Source organism: Leiobunum rupestre, chromosome 2 (genome assembly GCF_980474605.1).
Source record: "Leiobunum rupestre chromosome 2, qqLeiRupe1.1.hap1, whole genome shotgun sequence".
NCBI lineage: Eukaryota > Metazoa > Arthropoda > Arachnida > Opiliones > Sclerosomatidae > Leiobunum > Leiobunum rupestre.
In genome coordinates this window covers 23,640,867-23,660,611 of record NC_143385.1, presented here as the reverse complement: position 1 = coordinate 23,660,611, position 19,745 = coordinate 23,640,867, and the positions used below count along the sequence as shown (strand labels likewise).

At 46.1% G+C, this 19,745-nt stretch overlaps 76 non-coding genes across 76 annotated transcripts; all 76 read left to right on the top strand.

Annotated features, from left to right (window-relative positions):
• The first annotated feature begins 6 nt into the window (after nt 1–6).
• TRNAM-CAU (transfer RNA methionine (anticodon CAU)) lies at nt 7–79 on the top strand. Its single transcript has one exon. It is a non-coding gene; the product is annotated as a tRNA-Met (tRNA).
• A 68-nt stretch (nt 80–147) lies between these two features.
• TRNAM-CAU (transfer RNA methionine (anticodon CAU)) lies at nt 148–220 on the top strand. The gene has a single exon. It is a non-coding gene; the product is annotated as a tRNA-Met (tRNA).
• Nucleotides 221–288: 68 nt separating this feature from the next.
• Nucleotides 289–361, top strand: TRNAM-CAU (transfer RNA methionine (anticodon CAU)). Its single transcript has one exon. It is a non-coding gene; the product is annotated as a tRNA-Met (tRNA).
• A 67-nt stretch (nt 362–428) lies between these two features.
• On the top strand, nt 429–501 carry TRNAM-CAU (transfer RNA methionine (anticodon CAU)). Its single transcript has one exon. It is a non-coding gene; the product is annotated as a tRNA-Met (tRNA).
• A 67-nt stretch (nt 502–568) lies between these two features.
• Nucleotides 569–641, top strand: TRNAM-CAU (transfer RNA methionine (anticodon CAU)). The gene has a single exon. It is a non-coding gene; the product is annotated as a tRNA-Met (tRNA).
• A 67-nt stretch (nt 642–708) lies between these two features.
• Nucleotides 709–781, top strand: TRNAM-CAU (transfer RNA methionine (anticodon CAU)). The gene has a single exon. It is a non-coding gene; the product is annotated as a tRNA-Met (tRNA).
• Nucleotides 782–849: 68 nt separating this feature from the next.
• On the top strand, nt 850–922 carry TRNAM-CAU (transfer RNA methionine (anticodon CAU)). Its single transcript has one exon. It is a non-coding gene; the product is annotated as a tRNA-Met (tRNA).
• A 68-nt stretch (nt 923–990) lies between these two features.
• On the top strand, nt 991–1,063 carry TRNAM-CAU (transfer RNA methionine (anticodon CAU)). Its single transcript has one exon. It is a non-coding gene; the product is annotated as a tRNA-Met (tRNA).
• A 68-nt stretch (nt 1,064–1,131) lies between these two features.
• Nucleotides 1,132–1,204, top strand: TRNAM-CAU (transfer RNA methionine (anticodon CAU)). The gene has a single exon. It is a non-coding gene; the product is annotated as a tRNA-Met (tRNA).
• Nucleotides 1,205–1,272: 68 nt separating this feature from the next.
• Nucleotides 1,273–1,345, top strand: TRNAM-CAU (transfer RNA methionine (anticodon CAU)). Its single transcript has one exon. It is a non-coding gene; the product is annotated as a tRNA-Met (tRNA).
• Nucleotides 1,346–1,413: 68 nt separating this feature from the next.
• On the top strand, nt 1,414–1,486 carry TRNAM-CAU (transfer RNA methionine (anticodon CAU)). Its single transcript has one exon. It is a non-coding gene; the product is annotated as a tRNA-Met (tRNA).
• Nucleotides 1,487–1,554: 68 nt separating this feature from the next.
• On the top strand, nt 1,555–1,627 carry TRNAM-CAU (transfer RNA methionine (anticodon CAU)). The gene has a single exon. It is a non-coding gene; the product is annotated as a tRNA-Met (tRNA).
• A 66-nt stretch (nt 1,628–1,693) lies between these two features.
• On the top strand, nt 1,694–1,766 carry TRNAM-CAU (transfer RNA methionine (anticodon CAU)). Its single transcript has one exon. It is a non-coding gene; the product is annotated as a tRNA-Met (tRNA).
• Nucleotides 1,767–1,834: 68 nt separating this feature from the next.
• Nucleotides 1,835–1,907, top strand: TRNAM-CAU (transfer RNA methionine (anticodon CAU)). Its single transcript has one exon. It is a non-coding gene; the product is annotated as a tRNA-Met (tRNA).
• Nucleotides 1,908–2,115: 208 nt separating this feature from the next.
• Nucleotides 2,116–2,188, top strand: TRNAM-CAU (transfer RNA methionine (anticodon CAU)). Its single transcript has one exon. It is a non-coding gene; the product is annotated as a tRNA-Met (tRNA).
• A 350-nt stretch (nt 2,189–2,538) lies between these two features.
• On the top strand, nt 2,539–2,611 carry TRNAM-CAU (transfer RNA methionine (anticodon CAU)). Its single transcript has one exon. It is a non-coding gene; the product is annotated as a tRNA-Met (tRNA).
• A 208-nt stretch (nt 2,612–2,819) lies between these two features.
• Nucleotides 2,820–2,892, top strand: TRNAM-CAU (transfer RNA methionine (anticodon CAU)). The gene has a single exon. It is a non-coding gene; the product is annotated as a tRNA-Met (tRNA).
• A 491-nt stretch (nt 2,893–3,383) lies between these two features.
• On the top strand, nt 3,384–3,456 carry TRNAM-CAU (transfer RNA methionine (anticodon CAU)). The gene has a single exon. It is a non-coding gene; the product is annotated as a tRNA-Met (tRNA).
• A 68-nt stretch (nt 3,457–3,524) lies between these two features.
• Nucleotides 3,525–3,597, top strand: TRNAM-CAU (transfer RNA methionine (anticodon CAU)). Its single transcript has one exon. It is a non-coding gene; the product is annotated as a tRNA-Met (tRNA).
• A 67-nt stretch (nt 3,598–3,664) lies between these two features.
• On the top strand, nt 3,665–3,737 carry TRNAM-CAU (transfer RNA methionine (anticodon CAU)). The gene has a single exon. It is a non-coding gene; the product is annotated as a tRNA-Met (tRNA).
• A 68-nt stretch (nt 3,738–3,805) lies between these two features.
• On the top strand, nt 3,806–3,878 carry TRNAM-CAU (transfer RNA methionine (anticodon CAU)). The gene has a single exon. It is a non-coding gene; the product is annotated as a tRNA-Met (tRNA).
• Nucleotides 3,879–3,945: 67 nt separating this feature from the next.
• TRNAM-CAU (transfer RNA methionine (anticodon CAU)) lies at nt 3,946–4,018 on the top strand. The gene has a single exon. It is a non-coding gene; the product is annotated as a tRNA-Met (tRNA).
• A 68-nt stretch (nt 4,019–4,086) lies between these two features.
• On the top strand, nt 4,087–4,159 carry TRNAM-CAU (transfer RNA methionine (anticodon CAU)). Its single transcript has one exon. It is a non-coding gene; the product is annotated as a tRNA-Met (tRNA).
• Nucleotides 4,160–4,368: 209 nt separating this feature from the next.
• On the top strand, nt 4,369–4,441 carry TRNAM-CAU (transfer RNA methionine (anticodon CAU)). Its single transcript has one exon. It is a non-coding gene; the product is annotated as a tRNA-Met (tRNA).
• A 634-nt stretch (nt 4,442–5,075) lies between these two features.
• TRNAM-CAU (transfer RNA methionine (anticodon CAU)) lies at nt 5,076–5,148 on the top strand. Its single transcript has one exon. It is a non-coding gene; the product is annotated as a tRNA-Met (tRNA).
• Nucleotides 5,149–5,641: 493 nt separating this feature from the next.
• On the top strand, nt 5,642–5,714 carry TRNAM-CAU (transfer RNA methionine (anticodon CAU)). The gene has a single exon. It is a non-coding gene; the product is annotated as a tRNA-Met (tRNA).
• A 777-nt stretch (nt 5,715–6,491) lies between these two features.
• Nucleotides 6,492–6,564, top strand: TRNAM-CAU (transfer RNA methionine (anticodon CAU)). The gene has a single exon. It is a non-coding gene; the product is annotated as a tRNA-Met (tRNA).
• A 68-nt stretch (nt 6,565–6,632) lies between these two features.
• Nucleotides 6,633–6,705, top strand: TRNAM-CAU (transfer RNA methionine (anticodon CAU)). The gene has a single exon. It is a non-coding gene; the product is annotated as a tRNA-Met (tRNA).
• Nucleotides 6,706–6,915: 210 nt separating this feature from the next.
• TRNAM-CAU (transfer RNA methionine (anticodon CAU)) lies at nt 6,916–6,988 on the top strand. Its single transcript has one exon. It is a non-coding gene; the product is annotated as a tRNA-Met (tRNA).
• A 210-nt stretch (nt 6,989–7,198) lies between these two features.
• Nucleotides 7,199–7,271, top strand: TRNAM-CAU (transfer RNA methionine (anticodon CAU)). The gene has a single exon. It is a non-coding gene; the product is annotated as a tRNA-Met (tRNA).
• A 210-nt stretch (nt 7,272–7,481) lies between these two features.
• On the top strand, nt 7,482–7,554 carry TRNAM-CAU (transfer RNA methionine (anticodon CAU)). The gene has a single exon. It is a non-coding gene; the product is annotated as a tRNA-Met (tRNA).
• A 68-nt stretch (nt 7,555–7,622) lies between these two features.
• On the top strand, nt 7,623–7,695 carry TRNAM-CAU (transfer RNA methionine (anticodon CAU)). Its single transcript has one exon. It is a non-coding gene; the product is annotated as a tRNA-Met (tRNA).
• A 209-nt stretch (nt 7,696–7,904) lies between these two features.
• TRNAM-CAU (transfer RNA methionine (anticodon CAU)) lies at nt 7,905–7,977 on the top strand. Its single transcript has one exon. It is a non-coding gene; the product is annotated as a tRNA-Met (tRNA).
• Nucleotides 7,978–8,045: 68 nt separating this feature from the next.
• TRNAM-CAU (transfer RNA methionine (anticodon CAU)) lies at nt 8,046–8,118 on the top strand. Its single transcript has one exon. It is a non-coding gene; the product is annotated as a tRNA-Met (tRNA).
• A 351-nt stretch (nt 8,119–8,469) lies between these two features.
• Nucleotides 8,470–8,542, top strand: TRNAM-CAU (transfer RNA methionine (anticodon CAU)). Its single transcript has one exon. It is a non-coding gene; the product is annotated as a tRNA-Met (tRNA).
• A 68-nt stretch (nt 8,543–8,610) lies between these two features.
• Nucleotides 8,611–8,683, top strand: TRNAM-CAU (transfer RNA methionine (anticodon CAU)). Its single transcript has one exon. It is a non-coding gene; the product is annotated as a tRNA-Met (tRNA).
• A 209-nt stretch (nt 8,684–8,892) lies between these two features.
• On the top strand, nt 8,893–8,965 carry TRNAM-CAU (transfer RNA methionine (anticodon CAU)). The gene has a single exon. It is a non-coding gene; the product is annotated as a tRNA-Met (tRNA).
• Nucleotides 8,966–9,032: 67 nt separating this feature from the next.
• On the top strand, nt 9,033–9,105 carry TRNAM-CAU (transfer RNA methionine (anticodon CAU)). The gene has a single exon. It is a non-coding gene; the product is annotated as a tRNA-Met (tRNA).
• A 351-nt stretch (nt 9,106–9,456) lies between these two features.
• TRNAM-CAU (transfer RNA methionine (anticodon CAU)) lies at nt 9,457–9,529 on the top strand. Its single transcript has one exon. It is a non-coding gene; the product is annotated as a tRNA-Met (tRNA).
• A 210-nt stretch (nt 9,530–9,739) lies between these two features.
• Nucleotides 9,740–9,812, top strand: TRNAM-CAU (transfer RNA methionine (anticodon CAU)). The gene has a single exon. It is a non-coding gene; the product is annotated as a tRNA-Met (tRNA).
• A 68-nt stretch (nt 9,813–9,880) lies between these two features.
• On the top strand, nt 9,881–9,953 carry TRNAM-CAU (transfer RNA methionine (anticodon CAU)). Its single transcript has one exon. It is a non-coding gene; the product is annotated as a tRNA-Met (tRNA).
• Nucleotides 9,954–10,162: 209 nt separating this feature from the next.
• TRNAM-CAU (transfer RNA methionine (anticodon CAU)) lies at nt 10,163–10,235 on the top strand. The gene has a single exon. It is a non-coding gene; the product is annotated as a tRNA-Met (tRNA).
• A 68-nt stretch (nt 10,236–10,303) lies between these two features.
• TRNAM-CAU (transfer RNA methionine (anticodon CAU)) lies at nt 10,304–10,376 on the top strand. The gene has a single exon. It is a non-coding gene; the product is annotated as a tRNA-Met (tRNA).
• A 209-nt stretch (nt 10,377–10,585) lies between these two features.
• Nucleotides 10,586–10,658, top strand: TRNAM-CAU (transfer RNA methionine (anticodon CAU)). The gene has a single exon. It is a non-coding gene; the product is annotated as a tRNA-Met (tRNA).
• Nucleotides 10,659–10,726: 68 nt separating this feature from the next.
• Nucleotides 10,727–10,799, top strand: TRNAM-CAU (transfer RNA methionine (anticodon CAU)). The gene has a single exon. It is a non-coding gene; the product is annotated as a tRNA-Met (tRNA).
• A 68-nt stretch (nt 10,800–10,867) lies between these two features.
• On the top strand, nt 10,868–10,940 carry TRNAM-CAU (transfer RNA methionine (anticodon CAU)). Its single transcript has one exon. It is a non-coding gene; the product is annotated as a tRNA-Met (tRNA).
• A 210-nt stretch (nt 10,941–11,150) lies between these two features.
• Nucleotides 11,151–11,223, top strand: TRNAM-CAU (transfer RNA methionine (anticodon CAU)). Its single transcript has one exon. It is a non-coding gene; the product is annotated as a tRNA-Met (tRNA).
• A 68-nt stretch (nt 11,224–11,291) lies between these two features.
• Nucleotides 11,292–11,364, top strand: TRNAM-CAU (transfer RNA methionine (anticodon CAU)). The gene has a single exon. It is a non-coding gene; the product is annotated as a tRNA-Met (tRNA).
• A 209-nt stretch (nt 11,365–11,573) lies between these two features.
• TRNAM-CAU (transfer RNA methionine (anticodon CAU)) lies at nt 11,574–11,646 on the top strand. The gene has a single exon. It is a non-coding gene; the product is annotated as a tRNA-Met (tRNA).
• Nucleotides 11,647–11,856: 210 nt separating this feature from the next.
• TRNAM-CAU (transfer RNA methionine (anticodon CAU)) lies at nt 11,857–11,929 on the top strand. The gene has a single exon. It is a non-coding gene; the product is annotated as a tRNA-Met (tRNA).
• Nucleotides 11,930–11,997: 68 nt separating this feature from the next.
• TRNAM-CAU (transfer RNA methionine (anticodon CAU)) lies at nt 11,998–12,070 on the top strand. The gene has a single exon. It is a non-coding gene; the product is annotated as a tRNA-Met (tRNA).
• Nucleotides 12,071–12,279: 209 nt separating this feature from the next.
• TRNAM-CAU (transfer RNA methionine (anticodon CAU)) lies at nt 12,280–12,352 on the top strand. Its single transcript has one exon. It is a non-coding gene; the product is annotated as a tRNA-Met (tRNA).
• Nucleotides 12,353–12,420: 68 nt separating this feature from the next.
• Nucleotides 12,421–12,493, top strand: TRNAM-CAU (transfer RNA methionine (anticodon CAU)). Its single transcript has one exon. It is a non-coding gene; the product is annotated as a tRNA-Met (tRNA).
• A 210-nt stretch (nt 12,494–12,703) lies between these two features.
• Nucleotides 12,704–12,776, top strand: TRNAM-CAU (transfer RNA methionine (anticodon CAU)). The gene has a single exon. It is a non-coding gene; the product is annotated as a tRNA-Met (tRNA).
• Nucleotides 12,777–12,985: 209 nt separating this feature from the next.
• TRNAM-CAU (transfer RNA methionine (anticodon CAU)) lies at nt 12,986–13,058 on the top strand. The gene has a single exon. It is a non-coding gene; the product is annotated as a tRNA-Met (tRNA).
• A 68-nt stretch (nt 13,059–13,126) lies between these two features.
• On the top strand, nt 13,127–13,199 carry TRNAM-CAU (transfer RNA methionine (anticodon CAU)). The gene has a single exon. It is a non-coding gene; the product is annotated as a tRNA-Met (tRNA).
• A 350-nt stretch (nt 13,200–13,549) lies between these two features.
• Nucleotides 13,550–13,622, top strand: TRNAM-CAU (transfer RNA methionine (anticodon CAU)). The gene has a single exon. It is a non-coding gene; the product is annotated as a tRNA-Met (tRNA).
• A 632-nt stretch (nt 13,623–14,254) lies between these two features.
• Nucleotides 14,255–14,327, top strand: TRNAM-CAU (transfer RNA methionine (anticodon CAU)). The gene has a single exon. It is a non-coding gene; the product is annotated as a tRNA-Met (tRNA).
• Nucleotides 14,328–14,395: 68 nt separating this feature from the next.
• TRNAM-CAU (transfer RNA methionine (anticodon CAU)) lies at nt 14,396–14,468 on the top strand. Its single transcript has one exon. It is a non-coding gene; the product is annotated as a tRNA-Met (tRNA).
• Nucleotides 14,469–14,536: 68 nt separating this feature from the next.
• On the top strand, nt 14,537–14,609 carry TRNAM-CAU (transfer RNA methionine (anticodon CAU)). The gene has a single exon. It is a non-coding gene; the product is annotated as a tRNA-Met (tRNA).
• A 68-nt stretch (nt 14,610–14,677) lies between these two features.
• On the top strand, nt 14,678–14,750 carry TRNAM-CAU (transfer RNA methionine (anticodon CAU)). Its single transcript has one exon. It is a non-coding gene; the product is annotated as a tRNA-Met (tRNA).
• Nucleotides 14,751–14,818: 68 nt separating this feature from the next.
• TRNAM-CAU (transfer RNA methionine (anticodon CAU)) lies at nt 14,819–14,891 on the top strand. Its single transcript has one exon. It is a non-coding gene; the product is annotated as a tRNA-Met (tRNA).
• Nucleotides 14,892–14,959: 68 nt separating this feature from the next.
• Nucleotides 14,960–15,032, top strand: TRNAM-CAU (transfer RNA methionine (anticodon CAU)). Its single transcript has one exon. It is a non-coding gene; the product is annotated as a tRNA-Met (tRNA).
• Nucleotides 15,033–15,100: 68 nt separating this feature from the next.
• TRNAM-CAU (transfer RNA methionine (anticodon CAU)) lies at nt 15,101–15,173 on the top strand. Its single transcript has one exon. It is a non-coding gene; the product is annotated as a tRNA-Met (tRNA).
• A 67-nt stretch (nt 15,174–15,240) lies between these two features.
• Nucleotides 15,241–15,313, top strand: TRNAM-CAU (transfer RNA methionine (anticodon CAU)). The gene has a single exon. It is a non-coding gene; the product is annotated as a tRNA-Met (tRNA).
• A 68-nt stretch (nt 15,314–15,381) lies between these two features.
• Nucleotides 15,382–15,454, top strand: TRNAM-CAU (transfer RNA methionine (anticodon CAU)). Its single transcript has one exon. It is a non-coding gene; the product is annotated as a tRNA-Met (tRNA).
• A 68-nt stretch (nt 15,455–15,522) lies between these two features.
• Nucleotides 15,523–15,595, top strand: TRNAM-CAU (transfer RNA methionine (anticodon CAU)). Its single transcript has one exon. It is a non-coding gene; the product is annotated as a tRNA-Met (tRNA).
• A 67-nt stretch (nt 15,596–15,662) lies between these two features.
• On the top strand, nt 15,663–15,735 carry TRNAM-CAU (transfer RNA methionine (anticodon CAU)). The gene has a single exon. It is a non-coding gene; the product is annotated as a tRNA-Met (tRNA).
• A 68-nt stretch (nt 15,736–15,803) lies between these two features.
• TRNAM-CAU (transfer RNA methionine (anticodon CAU)) lies at nt 15,804–15,876 on the top strand. The gene has a single exon. It is a non-coding gene; the product is annotated as a tRNA-Met (tRNA).
• A 68-nt stretch (nt 15,877–15,944) lies between these two features.
• On the top strand, nt 15,945–16,017 carry TRNAM-CAU (transfer RNA methionine (anticodon CAU)). The gene has a single exon. It is a non-coding gene; the product is annotated as a tRNA-Met (tRNA).
• A 632-nt stretch (nt 16,018–16,649) lies between these two features.
• TRNAM-CAU (transfer RNA methionine (anticodon CAU)) lies at nt 16,650–16,722 on the top strand. Its single transcript has one exon. It is a non-coding gene; the product is annotated as a tRNA-Met (tRNA).
• Nucleotides 16,723–16,790: 68 nt separating this feature from the next.
• TRNAM-CAU (transfer RNA methionine (anticodon CAU)) lies at nt 16,791–16,863 on the top strand. Its single transcript has one exon. It is a non-coding gene; the product is annotated as a tRNA-Met (tRNA).
• Nucleotides 16,864–16,931: 68 nt separating this feature from the next.
• TRNAM-CAU (transfer RNA methionine (anticodon CAU)) lies at nt 16,932–17,004 on the top strand. The gene has a single exon. It is a non-coding gene; the product is annotated as a tRNA-Met (tRNA).
• A 68-nt stretch (nt 17,005–17,072) lies between these two features.
• On the top strand, nt 17,073–17,145 carry TRNAM-CAU (transfer RNA methionine (anticodon CAU)). Its single transcript has one exon. It is a non-coding gene; the product is annotated as a tRNA-Met (tRNA).
• Nucleotides 17,146–17,777: 632 nt separating this feature from the next.
• On the top strand, nt 17,778–17,850 carry TRNAM-CAU (transfer RNA methionine (anticodon CAU)). The gene has a single exon. It is a non-coding gene; the product is annotated as a tRNA-Met (tRNA).
• A 913-nt stretch (nt 17,851–18,763) lies between these two features.
• On the top strand, nt 18,764–18,836 carry TRNAM-CAU (transfer RNA methionine (anticodon CAU)). Its single transcript has one exon. It is a non-coding gene; the product is annotated as a tRNA-Met (tRNA).
• Nucleotides 18,837–19,745: the final 909 nt, after the last annotated feature.

Sequence of the window (19,745 nt, the reverse complement as noted above, 5' to 3'; positions counted from 1 at the left end):
TTAACCGCCTCGATAGCGCAGATGGCAGCGCGTCAGTCTCATAATCTGAAGGTCGTGAGTACAATCCTCACTCGGGGCATCACCGTTTTATTTGGGTGACATTATCCCCCGAGAAATTTGGTTTTTCGTTTTTTTTTGCCATTAACCGCCTCGATAGCGCAGATGGCAGCGCGTCAGTCTCATAATCTGAAGGTCGTGAGTACAATCCTCACTCGGGGCATCACCGTTTTATTTGGGTGACATTATCCCCCGAGAAATTTGGTTTTTCGTTTTTTTTTGCCATTAACCGCCTCGATAGCGCAGATGGCAGCGCGTCAGTCTCATAATCTGAAGGTCGTGAGTACAATCCTCACTCGGGGCATCACCGTTTTATTTGGGTGACATTATCCCCCGAGAAATTTGGTTTTTCGTTTTTTTTGCCATTAACCGCCTCGATAGCGCAGATGGCAGCGCGTCAGTCTCATAATCTGAAGGTCGTGAGTACAATCCTCACTCGGGGCATCACCGTTTTATTTGGGTGACATTATCCCCCGAGAAATTTGGTTTTTCGTTTTTTTTGCCATTAACCGCCTCGATAGCGCAGATGGCAGCGCGTCAGTCTCATAATCTGAAGGTCGTGAGTACAATCCTCACTCGGGGCATCACCGTTTTATTTGGGTGACATTATCCCCCGAGAAATTTGGTTTTTCGTTTTTTTTGCCATTAACCGCCTCGATAGCGCAGATGGCAGCGCGTCAGTCTCATAATCTGAAGGTCGTGAGTACAATCCTCACTCGGGGCATCACCGTTTTATTTGGGTGACATTATCCCCCGAGAAATTTGGTTTTTCGTTTTTTTTTGCCATTAACCGCCTCGATAGCGCAGATGGCAGCGCGTCAGTCTCATAATCTGAAGGTCGTGAGTACAATCCTCACTCGGGGCATCACCGTTTTATTTGGGTGACATTATCCCCCGAGAAATTTGGTTTTTCGTTTTTTTTTGCCATTAACCGCCTCGATAGCGCAGATGGCAGCGCGTCAGTCTCATAATCTGAAGGTCGTGAGTACAATCCTCACTCGGGGCATCACCGTTTTATTTGGGTGACATTATCCCCCGAGAAATTTGGTTTTTCGTTTTTTTTTGCCATTAACCGCCTCGATAGCGCAGATGGCAGCGCGTCAGTCTCATAATCTGAAGGTCGTGAGTACAATCCTCACTCGGGGCATCACCGTTTTATTTGGGTGACATTATCCCCCGAGAAATTTGGTTTTTCGTTTTTTTTTGCCATTAACCGCCTCGATAGCGCAGATGGCAGCGCGTCAGTCTCATAATCTGAAGGTCGTGAGTACAATCCTCACTCGGGGCATCACCGTTTTATTTGGGTGACATTATCCCCCGAGAAATTTGGTTTTTCGTTTTTTTTTGCCATTAACCGCCTCGATAGCGCAGATGGCAGCGCGTCAGTCTCATAATCTGAAGGTCGTGAGTACAATCCTCACTCGGGGCATCACCGTTTTATTTGGGTGACATTATCCCCCGAGAAATTTGGTTTTTCGTTTTTTTTTGGAATTAACCGCCTCGATAGCGCAGATGGCAGCGCGTCAGTCTCATAATCTGAAGGTCGTGAGTACAATCCTCACTCGGGGCATCACCGTTTATTTGGGTGACATTATCCCCCGAGAAATTTGGTTTTTCGTTTTTTTTGCCATTAACCGCCTCGATAGCGCAGATGGCAGCGCGTCAGTCTCATAATCTGAAGGTCGTGAGTACAATCCTCACTCGGGGCATCACCGTTTTATTTGGGTGACATTATCCCCCGAGAAATTTGGTTTTTCGTTTTTTTTTGCCATTAACCGCCTCGATAGCGCAGATGGCAGCGCGTCAGTCTCATAATCTGAAGGTCGTGAGTACAATCCTCACTCGGGGCATCACCGTTTTATTTGGGTGACATTATCCCCCGAGAAATTTGGTTTTTCGTTTTTTTTGCCATTAACCGCCTCGATAGCGCAGATGGCAGCGCGTCAGTCTCATAATCTGAAGGTCGTGAGTTCTATCCTCATTCGGGGCATCTCCGTTTTATTTGGGTGACATTATCCCCCGAGAAATTTGGTTTTTCGGTTTTTTTTGCCATTAACCGCCTCGATAGCGCAGATGGCAGCGCGTCAGTCTCATAATCTGAAGGTCGTGAGTACAATCCTCACTCGGGGCATCACCGTTTTATTTGGGTGACATTATCCCCCGAGAAATTTGGTTTTTCGTTTTTTTTTGCCATTAACCACCTCGATAGCGCAGATGGCAGCGCGTCAGTCTCATAATCTGAAGGTCGTGAGTTCTATCCTCATTCGGGGCATCTCCGTTTTATTTAGGTGACATTATCCCCCAAAGAAATTTGGTTTTTCGTTTTTTTTGCCATTAACCGCCTCGATAGCGCAGATGGCAGCGCGTCAGTCTCATAATCTGAAGGTCGTGAGTTCTATCCTCATTCGGGGCATCTCCGTTTTATTTAGGTGACATTATCCCCCAAAGAAATTTGGTTTTTCGTTTTTTTTGCCATTAACCGCCTCGATAGCGCAGATGGCAGCGCGTCAGTCTCATAATCTGAAGGTCGTGAGTACAATCCTCACTCGGGGCATCACCGTTTTATTTGGGTGACATTATCCCCCGAGAAATTTGGTTTTTCGTTTTTTTTTGCCATTAACCGCCTCGATAGCGCAGATGGCAGCGCGTCAGTCTCATAATCTGAAGGTCGTGAGTACAATCCTCATTCGGGGCATCTCCGTTTTATTTGGGTGACATTATCCCCCGAGAAATTTGGTTTTTCGTTTTTTTTGCCATTAACCGCCTCGATAGCGCAGATGGCAGCGCGTCAGTCTCATAATCTGAAGGTCGTGAGTACAATCCTCACTCGGGGCATCACCGTTTTATTTGGGTGACATTATCCCCCGAGAAATTTGGTTTTTCGTTTTTTTTTGCCATTAACCGCCTCGATAGCGCAGATGGCAGCGCGTCAGTCTCATAATCTGAAGGTCGTGAGTACAATCCTCATTCGGGGCATCTCCGTTTTATTTGGGTGACATTATCCCCCGAGAAATTTGGTTTTTCGTTTTTTTTTGCCATTAACCGCCTCGATAGCGCAGATGGCAGCGCGTCAGTCTCATAATCTGAAGGTCGTGAGTTCTATCCTCATTCGGGGCATCTCCGTTTTATTTAGGTGACATTATCCCCCAAAGAAATTTGGTTTTTCGTTTTTTTTGCCATTAACCGCCTCGATAGCGCAGATGGCAGCGCGTCAGTCTCATAATCTGAAGGTCGTGAGTTCTATCCTCATTCGGGGCATCTCCGTTTTATTTAGGTGACATTATCCCCCAAAGAAATTTGGTTTTTCGTTTTTTTTGCCATTAACCGCCTCGATAGCGCAGATGGCAGCGCGTCAGTCTCATAATCTGAAGGTCGTGAGTACAATCCTCACTCGGGGCATCACCGTTTTATTTGGGTGACATTATCCCCCGAGAAATTTGGTTTTTCGTTTTTTTTTGCCATTAACCGCCTCGATAGCGCAGATGGCAGCGCGTCAGTCTCATAATCTGAAGGTCGTGAGTACAATCCTCACTCGGGGCATCACCGTTTTATTTGGGTGACATTATCCCCCGAGAAATTTGGTTTTTCGTTTTTTTTGCCATTAACCGCCTCGATAGCGCAGATGGCAGCGCGTCAGTCTCATAATCTGAAGGTCGTGAGTACAATCCTCACTCGGGGCATCACCGTTTTATTTGGGTGACATTATCCCCCGAGAAATTTGGTTTTTCGTTTTTTTTTGCCATTAACCGCCTCGATAGCGCAGATGGCAGCGCGTCAGTCTCATAATCTGAAGGTCGTGAGTACAATCCTCACTCGGGGCATCACCGTTTTATTTGGGTGACATTATCCCCCGAGAAATTTGGTTTTTCGTTTTTTTTGCCATTAACCGCCTCGATAGCGCAGATGGCAGCGCGTCAGTCTCATAATCTGAAGGTCGTGAGTACAATCCTCACTCGGGGCATCACCGTTTTATTTGGGTGACATTATCCCCCGAGAAATTTGGTTTTTCGTTTTTTTTTGCCATTAACCGCCTCGATAGCGCAGATGGCAGCGCGTCAGTCTCATAATCTGAAGGTCGTGAGTACAATCCTCACTCGGGGCATCACCGTTTTATTTGGGTGACATTATCCCCCGAGAAATTTGGTTTTTCGTTTTTTTTTGCCATTAACCGCCTCGATAGCGCAGATGGCAGCGCGTCAGTCTCATAATCTGAAGGTCGTGAGTACAATCCTCATTCGGGGCATCTCCGTTTTATTTGGGTGACATTATCCCCCGAGAAATTTGGTTTTTCGTTTTTTTTTGCCATTAACCGCCTCGATAGCGCAGATGGCAGCGCGTCAGTCTCATAATCTGAAGGTCGTGAGTACAATCCTCACTCGGGGCATCACCGTTTTATTTAGGTGACATTATCCCCCAAAGAAATTTGGTTTTTCGTTTTTTTTTGCCATTAACCGCCTCGATAGCGCAGATGGCAGCGCGTCAGTCTCATAATCTGAAGGTCGTGAGTTCTATCCTCATTCGGGGCATCTCCGTTTTATTTAGGTGACATTATCCCCCAAAGAAATTTGGTTTTTCGTTTTTTTTGCCATTAACCGCCTCGATAGCGCAGATGGCAGCGCGTCAGTCTCATAATCTGAAGGTCGTGAGTTCTATCCTCATTCGGGGCATCTCCGTTTTATTTAGGTGACATTATCCCCCAAAGAAATTTGGTTTTTCGTTTTTTTTTGCCATTAACCACCTCGATAGCGCAGATGGCAGCGCGTCAGTCTCATAATCTGAAGGTCGTGAGTACAATCCTCACTCGGGGCATCACCGTTTTATTTGGGTGACATTATCCCCCGAGAAATTTGGTTTTTCGTTTTTTTTTGCCATTAACCGCCTCGATAGCGCAGATGGCAGCGCGTCAGTCTCATAATCTGAAGGTCGTGAGTACAATCCTCATTCGGGGCATCTCCGTTTTATTTGGGTGACATTATCCCCCGAGAAATTTGGTTTTTCGTTTTTTTTTGCCATTAACCGCCTCGATAGCGCAGATGGCAGCGCGTCAGTCTCATAATCTGAAGGTCGTGAGTACAATCCTCACTCGGGGCATCACCGTTTTATTTAGGTGACATTATCCCCCAAAGAAATTTGGTTTTTCGTTTTTTTTGCCATTAACCGCCTCGATAGCGCAGATGGCAGCGCGTCAGTCTCATAATCTGAAGGTCGTGAGTTCTATCCTCATTCGGGGCATCTCCGTTTTATTTAGGTGACATTATCCCCCAAAGAAATTTGGTTTTTCGTTTTTTTTGGCCATTAACCGCCTCGATAGCGCAGATGGCAGCGCGTCAGTCTCATAATCTGAAGGTCGTGAGTTCTATCCTCATTCGGGGCATCTCCGTTTTATTTAGGTGACATTATCCCCCAAAGAAATTTGGTTTTTCGTTTTTTTTGGCCATTAACCGCCTCGATAGCGCAGATGGCAGCGCGTCAGTCTCATAATCTGAAGGTCGTGAGTTCTATCCTCATTCGGGGCATCTCCGTTTTATTTGGGTGACATTATCCCCCGAGAAATTTGGTTTTTCGTTTTTTTTTGCCATTAACCGCCTCGATAGCGCAGATGGCAGCGCGTCAGTCTCATAATCTGAAGGTCGTGAGTACAATCCTCACTCGGGGCATCACCGTTTTATTTAGGTGACATTATCCCCCAAAGAAATTTGGTTTTTCGTTTTTTTTTGCCATTAACCGCCTCGATAGCGCAGATGGCAGCGCGTCAGTCTCATAATCTGAAGGTCGTGAGTTCTATCCTCATTCGGGGCATCTCCGTTTTATTTAGGTGACATTATCCCCCAAAGAAATTTGGTTTTTCGTTTTTTTTGCCATTAACCGCCTCGATAGCGCAGATGGCAGCGCGTCAGTCTCATAATCTGAAGGTCGTGAGTTCTATCCTCATTCGGGGCATCTCCGTTTTATTTAGGTGACATTATCCCCCAAAGAAATTTGGTTTTTCGTTTTTTTTGGCCATTAACCGCCTCGATAGCGCAGATGGCAGCGCGTCAGTCTCATAATCTGAAGGTCGTGAGTTCTATCCTCATTCGGGGCATCTCCGTTTTATTTAGGTGACATTATCCCCCAAAGAAATTTGGTTTTTCGTTTTTTTTGGCCATTAACCGCCTCGATAGCGCAGATGGCAGCGCGTCAGTCTCATAATCTGAAGGTCGTGAGTTCTATCCTCATTCGGGGCATCTCCGTTTTATTTAGGTGACATTATCCCCCAAAGAAATTTGGTTTTTCGTTTTTTTTGGCCATTAACCGCCTCGATAGCGCAGATGGCAGCGCGTCAGTCTCATAATCTGAAGGTCGTGAGTTCTATCCTCATTCGGGGCATCTCCGTTTTATTTAGGTGACATTATCCCCCAAAGAAATTTGGTTTTTCGTTTTTTTTGCCATTAACCGCCTCGATAGCGCAGATGGCAGCGCGTCAGTCTCATAATCTGAAGGTCGTGAGTACAATCCTCACTCGGGGCATCACCGTTTTATTTGGGTGACATTATCCCCCGAGAAATTTGGTTTTTCGTTTTTTTTTGCCATTAACCGCCTCGATAGCGCAGATGGCAGCGCGTCAGTCTCATAATCTGAAGGTCGTGAGTACAATCCTCACTCGGGGCATCACCGTTTTATTTGGGTGACATTATCCCCCGAGAAATTTGGTTTTTCGTTTTTTTTTGCCATTAACCGCCTCGATAGCGCAGATGGCAGCGCGTCAGTCTCATAATCTGAAGGTCGTGAGTTCTATCCTCATTCGGGGCATCTCCGTTTTATTTAGGTGACATTATCCCCCAAAGAAATTTGGTTTTTCGTTTTTTTTTGCCATTAACCGCCTCGATAGCGCAGATGGCAGCGCGTCAGTCTCATAATCTGAAGGTCGTGAGTACAATCCTCACTCGGGGCATCACCGTTTTATTTGGGTGACATTATCCCCCGAGAAATTTGGTTTTTCGTTTTTTTTTGCCATTAACCGCCTCGATAGCGCAGATGGCAGCGCGTCAGTCTCATAATCTGAAGGTCGTGAGTTCTATCCTCATTCGGGGCATCTCCGTTTTATTTAGGTGACATTATCCCCCAAAGAAATTTGGTTTTTCGTTTTTTTTTGCCATTAACCGCCTCGATAGCGCAGATGGCAGCGCGTCAGTCTCATAATCTGAAGGTCGTGAGTACAATCCTCACTCGGGGCATCACCGTTTTATTTGGGTGACATTATCCCCCGAGAAATTTGGTTTTTCGTTTTTTTTTGCCATTAACCGCCTCGATAGCGCAGATGGCAGCGCGTCAGTCTCATCATCTGAAGGTCGTGAGTTCTATCCTCATTCGGGGCATCTCCGTTTTATTTAGGTGACATTATCCCCCAAAGAAATTTGGTTTTTCGTTTTTTTTTGCCATTAACCGCCTCGATAGCGCAGATGGCAGCGCGTCAGTCTCATAATCTGAAGGTCGTGAGTACAATCCTCACTCGGGGCATCACCGTTTTATTTGGGTGACATTATCCCCCGAGAAATTTGGTTTTTCGTTTTTTTTTGCCATTAACCGCCTCGATAGCGCAGATGGCAGCGCGTCAGTCTCATAATCTGAAGGTCGTGAGTACAATCCTCACTCGGGGCATCACCGTTTTATTTGGGTGACATTATCCCCCGAGAAATTTGGTTTTTCGTTTTTTTTTGCCATTAACCGCCTCGATAGCGCAGATGGCAGCGCGTCAGTCTCATAATCTGAAGGTCGTGAGTACAATCCTCATTCGGGGCATCTCCGTTTTATTTAGGTGACATTATCCCCCAAAGAAATTTGGTTTTTCGTTTTTTTTGCCATTAACCGCCTCGATAGCGCAGATGGCAGCGCGTCAGTCTCATAATCTGAAGGTCGTGAGTACAATCCTCACTCGGGGCATCACCGTTTTATTTGGGTGACATTATCCCCCGAGAAATTTGGTTTTTCGTTTTTTTTTGCCATTAACCGCCTCGATAGCGCAGATGGCAGCGCGTCAGTCTCATAATCTGAAGGTCGTGAGTACAATCCTCACTCGGGGCATCACCGTTTTATTTGGGTGACATTATCCCCCGAGAAATTTGGTTTTTCGTTTTTTTTGGCCATTAACCGCCTCGATAGCGCAGATGGCAGCGCGTCAGTCTCATAATCTGAAGGTCGTGAGTTCTATCCTCATTCGGGGCATCTCCGTTTTATTTAGGTGACATTATCCCCCAAAGAAATTTGGTTTTTCGTTTTTTTTGCCATTAACCGCCTCGATAGCGCAGATGGCAGCGCGTCAGTCTCATAATCTGAAGGTCGTGAGTTCTATCCTCATTCGGGGCATCTCCGTTTTATTTAGGTGACATTATCCCCCAAAGAAATTTGGTTTTTCGTTTTTTTTTGCCATTAACCGCCTCGATAGCGCAGATGGCAGCGCGTCAGTCTCATAATCTGAAGGTCGTGAGTACAATCCTCACTCGGGGCATCACCGTTTTATTTGGGTGACATTATCCCCCGAGAAATTTGGTTTTTCGTTTTTTTTTGCCATTAACCGCCTCGATAGCGCAGATGGCAGCGCGTCAGTCTCATAATCTGAAGGTCGTGAGTACAATCCTCACTCGGGGCATCACCGTTTTATTTGGGTGACATTATCCCCCGAGAAATTTGGTTTTTCGTTTTTTTTTGCCATTAACCGCCTCGATAGCGCAGATGGCAGCGCGTCAGTCTCATAATCTGAAGGTCGTGAGTACAATCCTCATTCGGGGCATCTCCGTTTTATTTAGGTGACATTATCCCCCAAAGAAATTTGGTTTTTCGTTTTTTTTGCCATTAACCGCCTCGATAGCGCAGATGGCAGCGCGTCAGTCTCATAATCTGAAGGTCGTGAGTACAATCCTCACTCGGGGCATCACCGTTTTATTTGGGTGACATTATCCCCCGAGAAATTTGGTTTTTCGTTTTTTTTGCCATTAACCGCCTCGATAGCGCAGATGGCAGCGCGTCAGTCTCATAATCTGAAGGTCGTGAGTACAATCCTCACTCGGGGCATCACCGTTTTATTTGGGTGACATTATCCCCCGAGAAATTTGGTTTTTCGTTTTTTTTGGCCATTAACCGCCTCGATAGCGCAGATGGCAGCGCGTCAGTCTCATAATCTGAAGGTCGTGAGTTCTATCCTCATTCGGGGCATCTCCGTTTTATTTAGGTGACATTATCCCCCAAAGAAATTTGGTTTTTCGTTTTTTTTGCCATTAACCGCCTCGATAGCGCAGATGGCAGCGCGTCAGTCTCATAATCTGAAGGTCGTGAGTTCTATCCTCATTCGGGGCATCTCCGTTTTATTTAGGTGACATTATCCCCCAAAGAAATTTGGTTTTTCGTTTTTTTTTGCCATTAACCGCCTCGATAGCGCAGATGGCAGCGCGTCAGTCTCATAATCTGAAGGTCGTGAGTACAATCCTCACTCGGGGCATCACCGTTTTATTTGGGTGACATTATCCCCCGAGAAATTTGGTTTTTCGTTTTTTTTTGCCATTAACCGCCTCGATAGCGCAGATGGCAGCGCGTCAGTCTCATAATCTGAAGGTCGTGAGTTCTATCCTCATTCGGGGCATCTCCGTTTTATTTAGGTGACATTATCCCCCAAAGAAATTTGGTTTTTCGTTTTTTTTTGCCATTAACCGCCTCGATAGCGCAGATGGCAGCGCGTCAGTCTCATAATCTGAAGGTCGTGAGTACAATCCTCACTCGGGGCATCACCGTTTTATTTGGGTGACATTATCCCCCGAGAAATTTGGTTTTTCGTTTTTTTTTGCCATTAACCGCCTCGATAGCGCAGATGGCAGCGCGTCAGTCTCATAATCTGAAGGTCGTGAGTACAATCCTCACTCGGGGCATCACCGTTTTATTTGGGTGACATTATCCCCCGAGAAATTTGGTTTTTCGTTTTTTTTTGCCATTAACCGCCTCGATAGCGCAGATGGCAGCGCGTCAGTCTCATAATCTGAAGGTCGTGAGTACAATCCTCATTCGGGGCATCTCCGTTTTATTTAGGTGACATTATCCCCCAAAGAAATTTGGTTTTTCGTTTTTTTTGCCATTAACCGCCTCGATAGCGCAGATGGCAGCGCGTCAGTCTCATAATCTGAAGGTCGTGAGTACAATCCTCACTCGGGGCATCACCGTTTTATTTGGGTGACATTATCCCCCGAGAAATTTGGTTTTTCGTTTTTTTTTGCCATTAACCGCCTCGATAGCGCAGATGGCAGCGCGTCAGTCTCATAATCTGAAGGTCGTGAGTACAATCCTCACTCGGGGCATCACCGTTTTATTTGGGTGACATTATCCCCCGAGAAATTTGGTTTTTCGTTTTTTTTGGCCATTAACCGCCTCGATAGCGCAGATGGCAGCGCGTCAGTCTCATAATCTGAAGGTCGTGAGTTCTATCCTCATTCGGGGCATCTCCGTTTTATTTAGGTGACATTATCCCCCAAAGAAATTTGGTTTTTCGTTTTTTTTGCCATTAACCGCCTCGATAGCGCAGATGGCAGCGCGTCAGTCTCATAATCTGAAGGTCGTGAGTACAATCCTCACTCGGGGCATCACCGTTTTATTTGGGTGACATTATCCCCCGAGAAATTTGGTTTTTCGTTTTTTTTTGCCATTAACCGCCTCGATAGCGCAGATGGCAGCGCGTCAGTCTCATAATCTGAAGGTCGTGAGTACAATCCTCACTCGGGGCATCACCGTTTTATTTGGGTGACATTATCCCCCGAGAAATTTGGTTTTTCGTTTTTTTTTGCCATTAACCGCCTCGATAGCGCAGATGGCAGCGCGTCAGTCTCATAATCTGAAGGTCGTGAGTACAATCCTCACTCGGGGCATCACCGTTTTATTTGGGTGACATTATCCCCCGAGAAATTTGGTTTTTCGTTTTTTTTTGCCATTAACCGCCTCGATAGCGCAGATGGCAGCGCGTCAGTCTCATAATCTGAAGGTCGTGAGTTCTATCCTCATTCGGGGCATCTCCGTTTTATTTAGGTGACATTATCCCCCAAAGAAATTTGGTTTTTCGTTTTTTTTTGCCATTAACCGCCTCGATAGCGCAGATGGCAGCGCGTCAGTCTCATAATCTGAAGGTCGTGAGTACAATCCTCACTCGGGGCATCACCGTTTTATTTGGGTGACATTATCCCCCGAGAAATTTGGTTTTTCGTTTTTTTTTGCCATTAACCGCCTCGATAGCGCAGATGGCAGCGCGTCAGTCTCATAATCTGAAGGTCGTGAGTACAATCCTCACTCGGGGCATCACCGTTTTATTTGGGTGACATTATCCCCCGAGAAATTTGGTTTTTCGTTTTTTTTTGCCATTAACCGCCTCGATAGCGCAGATGGCAGCGCGTCAGTCTCATAATCTGAAGGTCGTGAGTACAATCCTCATTCGGGGCATCTCCGTTTTATTTAGGTGACATTATCCCCCAAAGAAATTTGGTTTTTCGTTTTTTTTGCCATTAACCGCCTCGATAGCGCAGATGGCAGCGCGTCAGTCTCATAATCTGAAGGTCGTGAGTACAATCCTCACTCGGGGCATCACCGTTTTATTTGGGTGACATTATCCCCCGAGAAATTTGGTTTTTCGTTTTTTTTTGCCATTAACCGCCTCGATAGCGCAGATGGCAGCGCGTCAGTCTCATAATCTGAAGGTCGTGAGTTCTATCCTCATTCGGGGCATCTCCGTTTTATTTAGGTGACATTATCCCCCAAAGAAATTTGGTTTTTCGTTTTTTTTTGCCATTAACCGCCTCGATAGCGCAGATGGCAGCGCGTCAGTCTCATAATCTGAAGGTCGTGAGTACAATCCTCACTCGGGGCATCACCGTTTTATTTGGGTGACATTATCCCCCGAGAAATTTGGTTTTTCGTTTTTTTTTGCCATTAACCGCCTCGATAGCGCAGATGGCAGCGCGTCAGTCTCATAATCTGAAGGTCGTGAGTACAATCCTCACTCGGGGCATCACCGTTTTATTTGGGTGACATTATCCCCCGAGAAATTTGGTTTTTCGTTTTTTTTTGCCATTAACCGCCTCGATAGCGCAGATGGCAGCGCGTCAGTCTCATAATCTGAAGGTCGTGAGTACAATCCTCATTCGGGGCATCTCCGTTTTATTTAGGTGACATTATCCCCCAAAGAAATTTGGTTTTTCGTTTTTTTTGCCATTAACCGCCTCGATAGCGCAGATGGCAGCGCGTCAGTCTCATAATCTGAAGGTCGTGAGTACAATCCTCACTCGGGGCATCACCGTTTTATTTGGGTGACATTATCCCCCGAGAAATTTGGTTTTTCGTTTTTTTTTGCCATTAACCGCCTCGATAGCGCAGATGGCAGCGCGTCAGTCTCATAATCTGAAGGTCGTGAGTACAATCCTCACTCGGGGCATCACCGTTTTATTTGGGTGACATTATCCCCCGAGAAATTTGGTTTTTCGTTTTTTTTTGCCATTAACCGCCTCGATAGCGCAGATGGCAGCGCGTCAGTCTCATAATCTGAAGGTCGTGAGTTCTATCCTCATTCGGGGCATCTCCGTTTTATTTAGGTGACATTATCCCCCAAAGAAATTTGGTTTTTCGTTTTTTTTTGCCATTAACCGCCTCGATAGCGCAGATGGCAGCGCGTCAGTCTCATAATCTGAAGGTCGTGAGTACAATCCTCACTCGGGGCATCACCGTTTTATTAGGGTGACATTATCCCCCGAGAAATTTGGTTTTTCGTTTTTTTTTGCCATTAACCGCCTCGATAGCGCAGATGGCAGCGCGTCAGTCTCATAATCTGAAGGTCGTGAGTACAATCCTCATTCGGGGCATCTCCGTTTTATTTAGGTGACATTATCCCCCAAAGAAATTTGGTTTTTCGTTTTTTTTGCCATTAACCGCCTCGATAGCGCAGATGGCAGCGCGTCAGTCTCATAATCTGAAGGTCGTGAGTACAATCCTCACTCGGGGCATCACCGTTTTATTTGGGTGACATTATCCCCCGAGAAATTTGGTTTTTCGTTTTTTTTTGCCATTAACCGCCTCGATAGCGCAGATGGCAGCGCGTCAGTCTCATAATCTGAAGGTCGTGAGTACAATCCTCACTCGGGGCATCACCGTTTTATTTGGGTGACATTATCCCCCGAGAAATTTGGTTTTTCGTTTTTTTTTGCCATTAACCGCCTCGATAGCGCAGATGGCAGCGCGTCAGTCTCATAATCTGAAGGTCGTGAGTTCTATCCTCATTCGGGGCATCTCCGTTTTATTTAGGTGACATTATCCCCCAAAGAAATTTGGTTTTTCGTTTTTTTTGCCATTAACCGCCTCGATAGCGCAGATGGCAGCGCGTCAGTCTCATAATCTGAAGGTCGTGAGTTCTATCCTCATTCGGGGCATCTCCGTTTTATTTAGGTGACATTATCCCCCGAGAAATTTGGTTTTTCGTTTTTTTTTGCCATTAACCGCCTCGATAGCGCAGATGGCAGCGCGTCAGTCTCATAATCTGAAGGTCGTGAGTACAATCCTCACTCGGGGCATCACCGTTTTATTTGGGTGACATTATCCCCCGAGAAATTTGGTTTTTCGTTTTTTTTTGCCATTAACCGCCTCGATAGCGCAGATGGCAGCGCGTCAGTCTCATAATCTGAAGGTCGTGAGTTCTATCCTCATTCGGGGCATCTCCGTTTTATTTAGGTGACATTATCCCCCAAAGAAATTTGGTTTTTCGTTTTTTTTGCCATTAACCGCCTCGATAGCGCAGATGGCAGCGCGTCAGTCTCATAATCTGAAGGTCGTGAGTTCTATCCTCATTCGGGGCATCTCCGTTTTATTTAGGTGACATTATCCCCCGAGAAATTTGGTTTTTCGTTTTTTTTTGCCATTAACCGCCTCGATAGCGCAGATGGCAGCGCGTCAGTCTCATAATCTGAAGGTCGTGAGTTCTATCCTCATTCGGGGCATCTCCGTTTTATTTAGGTGACATTATCCCCCAAAGAAATTTGGTTTTTCGTTTTTTTTGCCATTAACCGCCTCGATAGCGCAGATGGCAGCGCGTCAGTCTCATAATCTGAAGGTCGTGAGTTCTATCCTCATTCGGGGCATCTCCGTTTTATTTAGGTGACATTATCCCCCGAGAAATTTGGTTTTTCGTTTTTTTTTGCCATTAACCGCCTCGATAGCGCAGATGGCAGCGCGTCAGTCTCATAATCTGAAGGTCGTGAGTACAATCCTCACTCGGGGCATCACCGTTTTATTTGGGTGACATTATCCCCCGAGAAATTTGGTTTTTCGTTTTTTTTTGCCATTAACCGCCTCGATAGCGCAGATGGCAGCGCGTCAGTCTCATAATCTGAAGGTCGTGAGTACAATCCTCACTCGGGGCATCACCGTTTTATTTGGGTGACATTATCCCCCGAGAAATTTGGTTTTTCGTTTTTTTTTGCCATTAACCGCCTCGATAGCGCAGATGGCAGCGCGTCAGTCTCATAATCTGAAGGTCGTGAGTACAATCCTCACTCGGGGCATCACCGTTTTATTTGGGTGACATTATCCCCCGAGAAATTTGGTTTTTCGTTTTTTTTTGCCATTAACCGCCTCGATAGCGCAGATGGCAGCGCGTCAGTCTCATAATCTGAAGGTCGTGAGTACAATCCTCACTCGGGGCATCACCGTTTTATTTGGGTGACATTATCCCCCGAGAAATTTGGTTTTTCGTTTTTTTTTGCCATTAACCGCCTCGATAGCGCAGATGGCAGCGCGTCAGTCTCATAATCTGAAGGTCGTGAGTACAATCCTCACTCGGGGCATCACCGTTTTATTTGGGTGACATTATCCCCCGAGAAATTTGGTTTTTCGTTTTTTTTTGCCATTAACCGCCTCGATAGCGCAGATGGCAGCGCGTCAGTCTCATAATCTGAAGGTCGTGAGTACAATCCTCACTCGGGGCATCACCGTTTTATTTGGGTGACATTATCCCCCGAGAAATTTGGTTTTTCGTTTTTTTTTGCCATTAACCGCCTCGATAGCGCAGATGGCAGCGCGTCAGTCTCATAATCTGAAGGTCGTGAGTACAATCCTCACTCGGGGCACCACCGTTTTATTTGGGTGACATTATCCCCCGAGAAATTTGGTTTTTCGTTTTTTTTGCCATTAACCGCCTCGATAGCGCAGATGGCAGCGCGTCAGTCTCATAATCTGAAGGTCGTGAGTACAATCCTCACTCGGGGCATCACCGTTTTATTTGGGTGACATTATCCCCCGAGAAATTTGGTTTTTCGTTTTTTTTTGCCATTAACCGCCTCGATAGCGCAGATGGCAGCGCGTCAGTCTCATAATCTGAAGGTCGTGAGTACAATCCTCACTCGGGGCATCACCGTTTTATTTGGGTGACATTATCCCCCGAGAAATTTGGTTTTTCGTTTTTTTTTGCCATTAACCGCCTCGATAGCGCAGATGGCAGCGCGTCAGTCTCATAATCTGAAGGTCGTGAGTACAATCCTCACTCGGGGCATCACCGTTTTATTTGGGTGACATTATCCCCCGAGAAATTTGGTTTTTCGTTTTTTTTGCCATTAACCGCCTCGATAGCGCAGATGGCAGCGCGTCAGTCTCATAATCTGAAGGTCGTGAGTACAATCCTCACTCGGGGCATCACCGTTTTATTTGGGTGACATTATCCCCCGAGAAATTTGGTTTTTCGTTTTTTTTTGCCATTAACCGCCTCGATAGCGCAGATGGCAGCGCGTCAGTCTCATAATCTGAAGGTCGTGAGTACAATCCTCACTCGGGGCATCACCGTTTTATTTGGGTGACATTATCCCCCGAGAAATTTGGTTTTTCGTTTTTTTTTGCCATTAACCGCCTCGATAGCGCAGATGGCAGCGCGTCAGTCTCATAATCTGAAGGTCGTGAGTACAATCCTCACTCGGGGCATCACCGTTTTATTTGGGTGACATTATCCCCCGAGAAATTTGGTTTTTCGTTTTTTTTTGCCATTAACCGCCTCGATAGCGCAGATGGCAGCGCGTCAGTCTCATAATCTGAAGGTCGTGAGTTCTATCCTCATTCGGGGCATCTCCGTTTTATTTGGGTGACATTATCCCCCGAGAAATTTGGTTTTTCGTTTTTTTTTGCCATTAACCGCCTCGATAGCGCAGATGGCAGCGCGTCAGTCTCATAATCTGAAGGTCGTGAGTTCTATCCTCATTCGGGGCATCTCCGTTTTATTTGGGTGACATTATCCCCCGAGAAATTTGGTTTTTCGTTTTTTTTTGCCATTAACCGCCTCGATAGCGCAGATGGCAGCGCGTCAGTCTCATAATCTGAAGGTCGTGAGTTCTATCCTCATTCGGGGCATCACCGTTTTATTTGGGTGACATTATCCCCCGAGAAATTTGGTTTTTCGTTTTTTTTTGCCATTAACCGCCTCGATAGCGCAGATGGCAGCGCGTCAGTCTCATAATCTGAAGGTCGTGAGTTCTATCCTCATTCGGGGCATCTCCGTTTTATTTGGGTGACATTATCCCCCGAGAAATTTGGTTTTTCGTTTTTTTTTGCCATTAACCGCCTCGATAGCGCAGATGGCAGCGCGTCAGTCTCATAATCTGAAGGTCGTGAGTACAATCCTCACTCGGGGCATCACCGTTTTATTTGGGTGACATTATCCCCCGAGAAATTTGGTTTTTCGTTTTTTTTTGCCATTAACCGCCTCGATAGCGCAGATGGCAGCGCGTCAGTCTCATAATCTGAAGGTCGTGAGTACAATCCTCACTCGGGGCATCACCGTTTTATTTGGGTGACATTATCCCCCGAGAAATTTGGTTTTTCGTTTTTTTTTGCCATTAACCGCCTCGATAGCGCAGATGGCAGCGCGTCAGTCTCATAATCTGAAGGTCGTGAGTACAATCCTCACTCGGGGCATCACCGTTTTATTTGGGTGACATTATCCCCCGAGAAATTTGGTTTTTCGTTTTTTTTTGCCATTAACCGCCTCGATAGCGCAGATGGCAGCGCGTCAGTCTCATAATCTGAAGGTCGTGAGTACAATCCTCACTCGGGGCATCACCGTTTTATTTGGGTGACATTATCCCCCGAGAAATTTGGTTTTTCGTTTTTTTTTGCCATTAACCGCCTCGATAGCGCAGATGGCAGCGCGTCAGTCTCATAATCTGAAGGTCGTGAGTTCTATCCTCATTCGGGGCCTCTCCGTTTTATTTGGGTGACATTATCCCCCGAGAAATTTGGTTTTTCGTTTTTTTTTGCCATTAACCGCCTCGATAGCGCAGATGGCAGCGCGTCAGTCTCATAATCTGAAGGTCGTGAGTTCTATCCTCATTCGGGGCATCTCCGTTTTATTTGGGTGACATTATCCCCCGAGAAATTTGGTTTTTCGTTTTTTTTTGCCATTAACCGCCTCGATAGCGCAGATGGCAGCGCGTCAGTCTCATAATCTGAAGGTCGTGAGTTCTATCCTCATTCGGGGCATCACCGTTTTATTTGGGTGACATTATCCCCCGAGAAATTTGGTTTTTCGTTTTTTTTTGCCATTAACCGCCTCGATAGCGCAGATGGCAGCGCGTCAGTCTCATAATCTGAAGGTCGTGAGTTCTATCCTCATTCGGGGCATCTCCGTTTTATTTGGGTGACATTATCCCCCGAGAAATTTGGTTTTTCGTTTTTTTTTGCCATTAACCGCCTCGATAGCGCAGATGGCAGCGCGTCAGTCTCATAATCTGAAGGTCGTGAGTACAATCCTCACTCGGGGCATCACCGTTTTATTTGGGTGACATTATCCCCCGAGAAATTTGGTTTTTCGTTTTTTTTTGCCATTAACCGCCTCGATAGCGCAGATGGCAGCGCGTCAGTCTCATAATCTGAAGGTCGTGAGTTCTATCCTCATTCGGGGCATCTCCGTTTTATTTGGGTGACATTATCCCCCGAGAAATTTGGTTTTTCGTTTTTTTTTGCCATTAACCGCCTCGATAGCGCAGATGGCAGCGCGTCAGTCTCATAATCTGAAGGTCGTGAGTTCTATCCTCATTCGGGGCATCTCCGTTTTATTTGGGTGACATTATCCCCCGAGAAATTTGGTTTTTCGTTTTTTTTTGCCATTAACCGCCTCGGTAGCGCAGATGGCAGCGCGTCAGTCTCATAATCTGAAGGTCGTGAGTTCTATCCTCATTCGGGGCATCTCCGTTTTATTTAGGTGACATTATCCCCCAAAGAAATTTGGTTTTTCGTTTTTTTTGCCATTAACCGCCTCGATAGCGCAGATGGCAGCGCGTCAGTCTCATAATCTGAAGGTCGTGAGTTCTATCCTCATTCGGGGCATCTCCGTTTTATTTGGGTGACATTATCCCCCGAGAAATTTGGTTTTTCGTTTTTTTTTGCCATTAACCGCCTCGATAGCGCAGATGGCAGCGCGTCAGTCTCATAATCTGAAGGTCGTGAGTTCTATCCTCATTCGGGGCATCACCGTTTTATTTGGGTGACATTATCCCCCGAGAAATTTGGTTTTTCGTTTTTTTTGCCATTAACCGCCTCGATAGCGCAGATGGCAGCGCGTCAGTCTCATAATCTGAAGGTCGTGAGTTCTATCCTCATTCGGGGCATCTCCGTTTTATTTGGGTGACATTATCCCCCGAGAAATTTGGTTTTTCGTTTTTTTTTGCCATTAACCGCCTCGATAGCGCAGATGGCAGCGCGTCAGTCTCATAATCTGAAGGTCGTGAGTACAATCCTCACTCGGGGCATGACCGTTTTATTTGGGTGACATTATCCCCCGAGAAATTTGGTTTTTCGTTTTTTTTTGCCATTAACCGCCTCGATAGCGCAGATGGCAGCGCGTCAGTCTCATAATCTGAAGGTCGTGAGTTCTATCCTCATTCGGGGCATCTCCGTTTTATTTGGGTGACATTATCCCCCGAGAAATTTGGTTTTTCGTTTTTTTTTGCCATTAACCGCCTCGATAGCGCAGATGGCAGCGCGTCAGTCTCATAATCTGAAGGTCGTGAGTTCTATCCTCATTCGGGGCATCTCCGTTTTATTTGGGTGACATTATCCCCCGAGAAATTTGGTTTTTCGTTTTTTTTGCCATTAACCGCCTCGATAGCGCAGATGGCAGCGCGTCAGTCTCATAATCTGAAGGTCGTGAGTTCTATCCTCATTCGGGGCATCTCCGTTTTATTTAGGTGACATTATCCCCCAAAGAAATTTGATTTTTCGTTTTTTTTGCCATTAACCGCCTCGATAGCGCAGATGGCAGCGCGTCAGTCTCATAATCTGAAGGTCGTGAGTTCTATCCTCATTCGGGGCATCTCCGTTTTATTTAGGTGACATTATCCCCCAAAGAAATTTGATTTTTCGTTTTTTTTGCCATTAACCGCCTCGATAGCGCAGATGGCAGCGCGTCAGTCTCATAATCTGAAGGTCGTGAGTTCTATCCTCATTCGGGGCATCTCCGTTTTATTTAGGTGACATTATCCCCCAAAGAAATTTGGTTTTTCGTTTTTTTTGCCATTAACCGCCTCGATAGCGCAGATGGCAGCGCGTCAGTCTCATAATCTGAAGGTCGTGAGTTCTATCCTCATTCGGAGCATCTCCGTTTTATTTAGGTGACATTATCCCCCAAAGAAATTTGGTTTTTCGTTTTTTTTGCCATT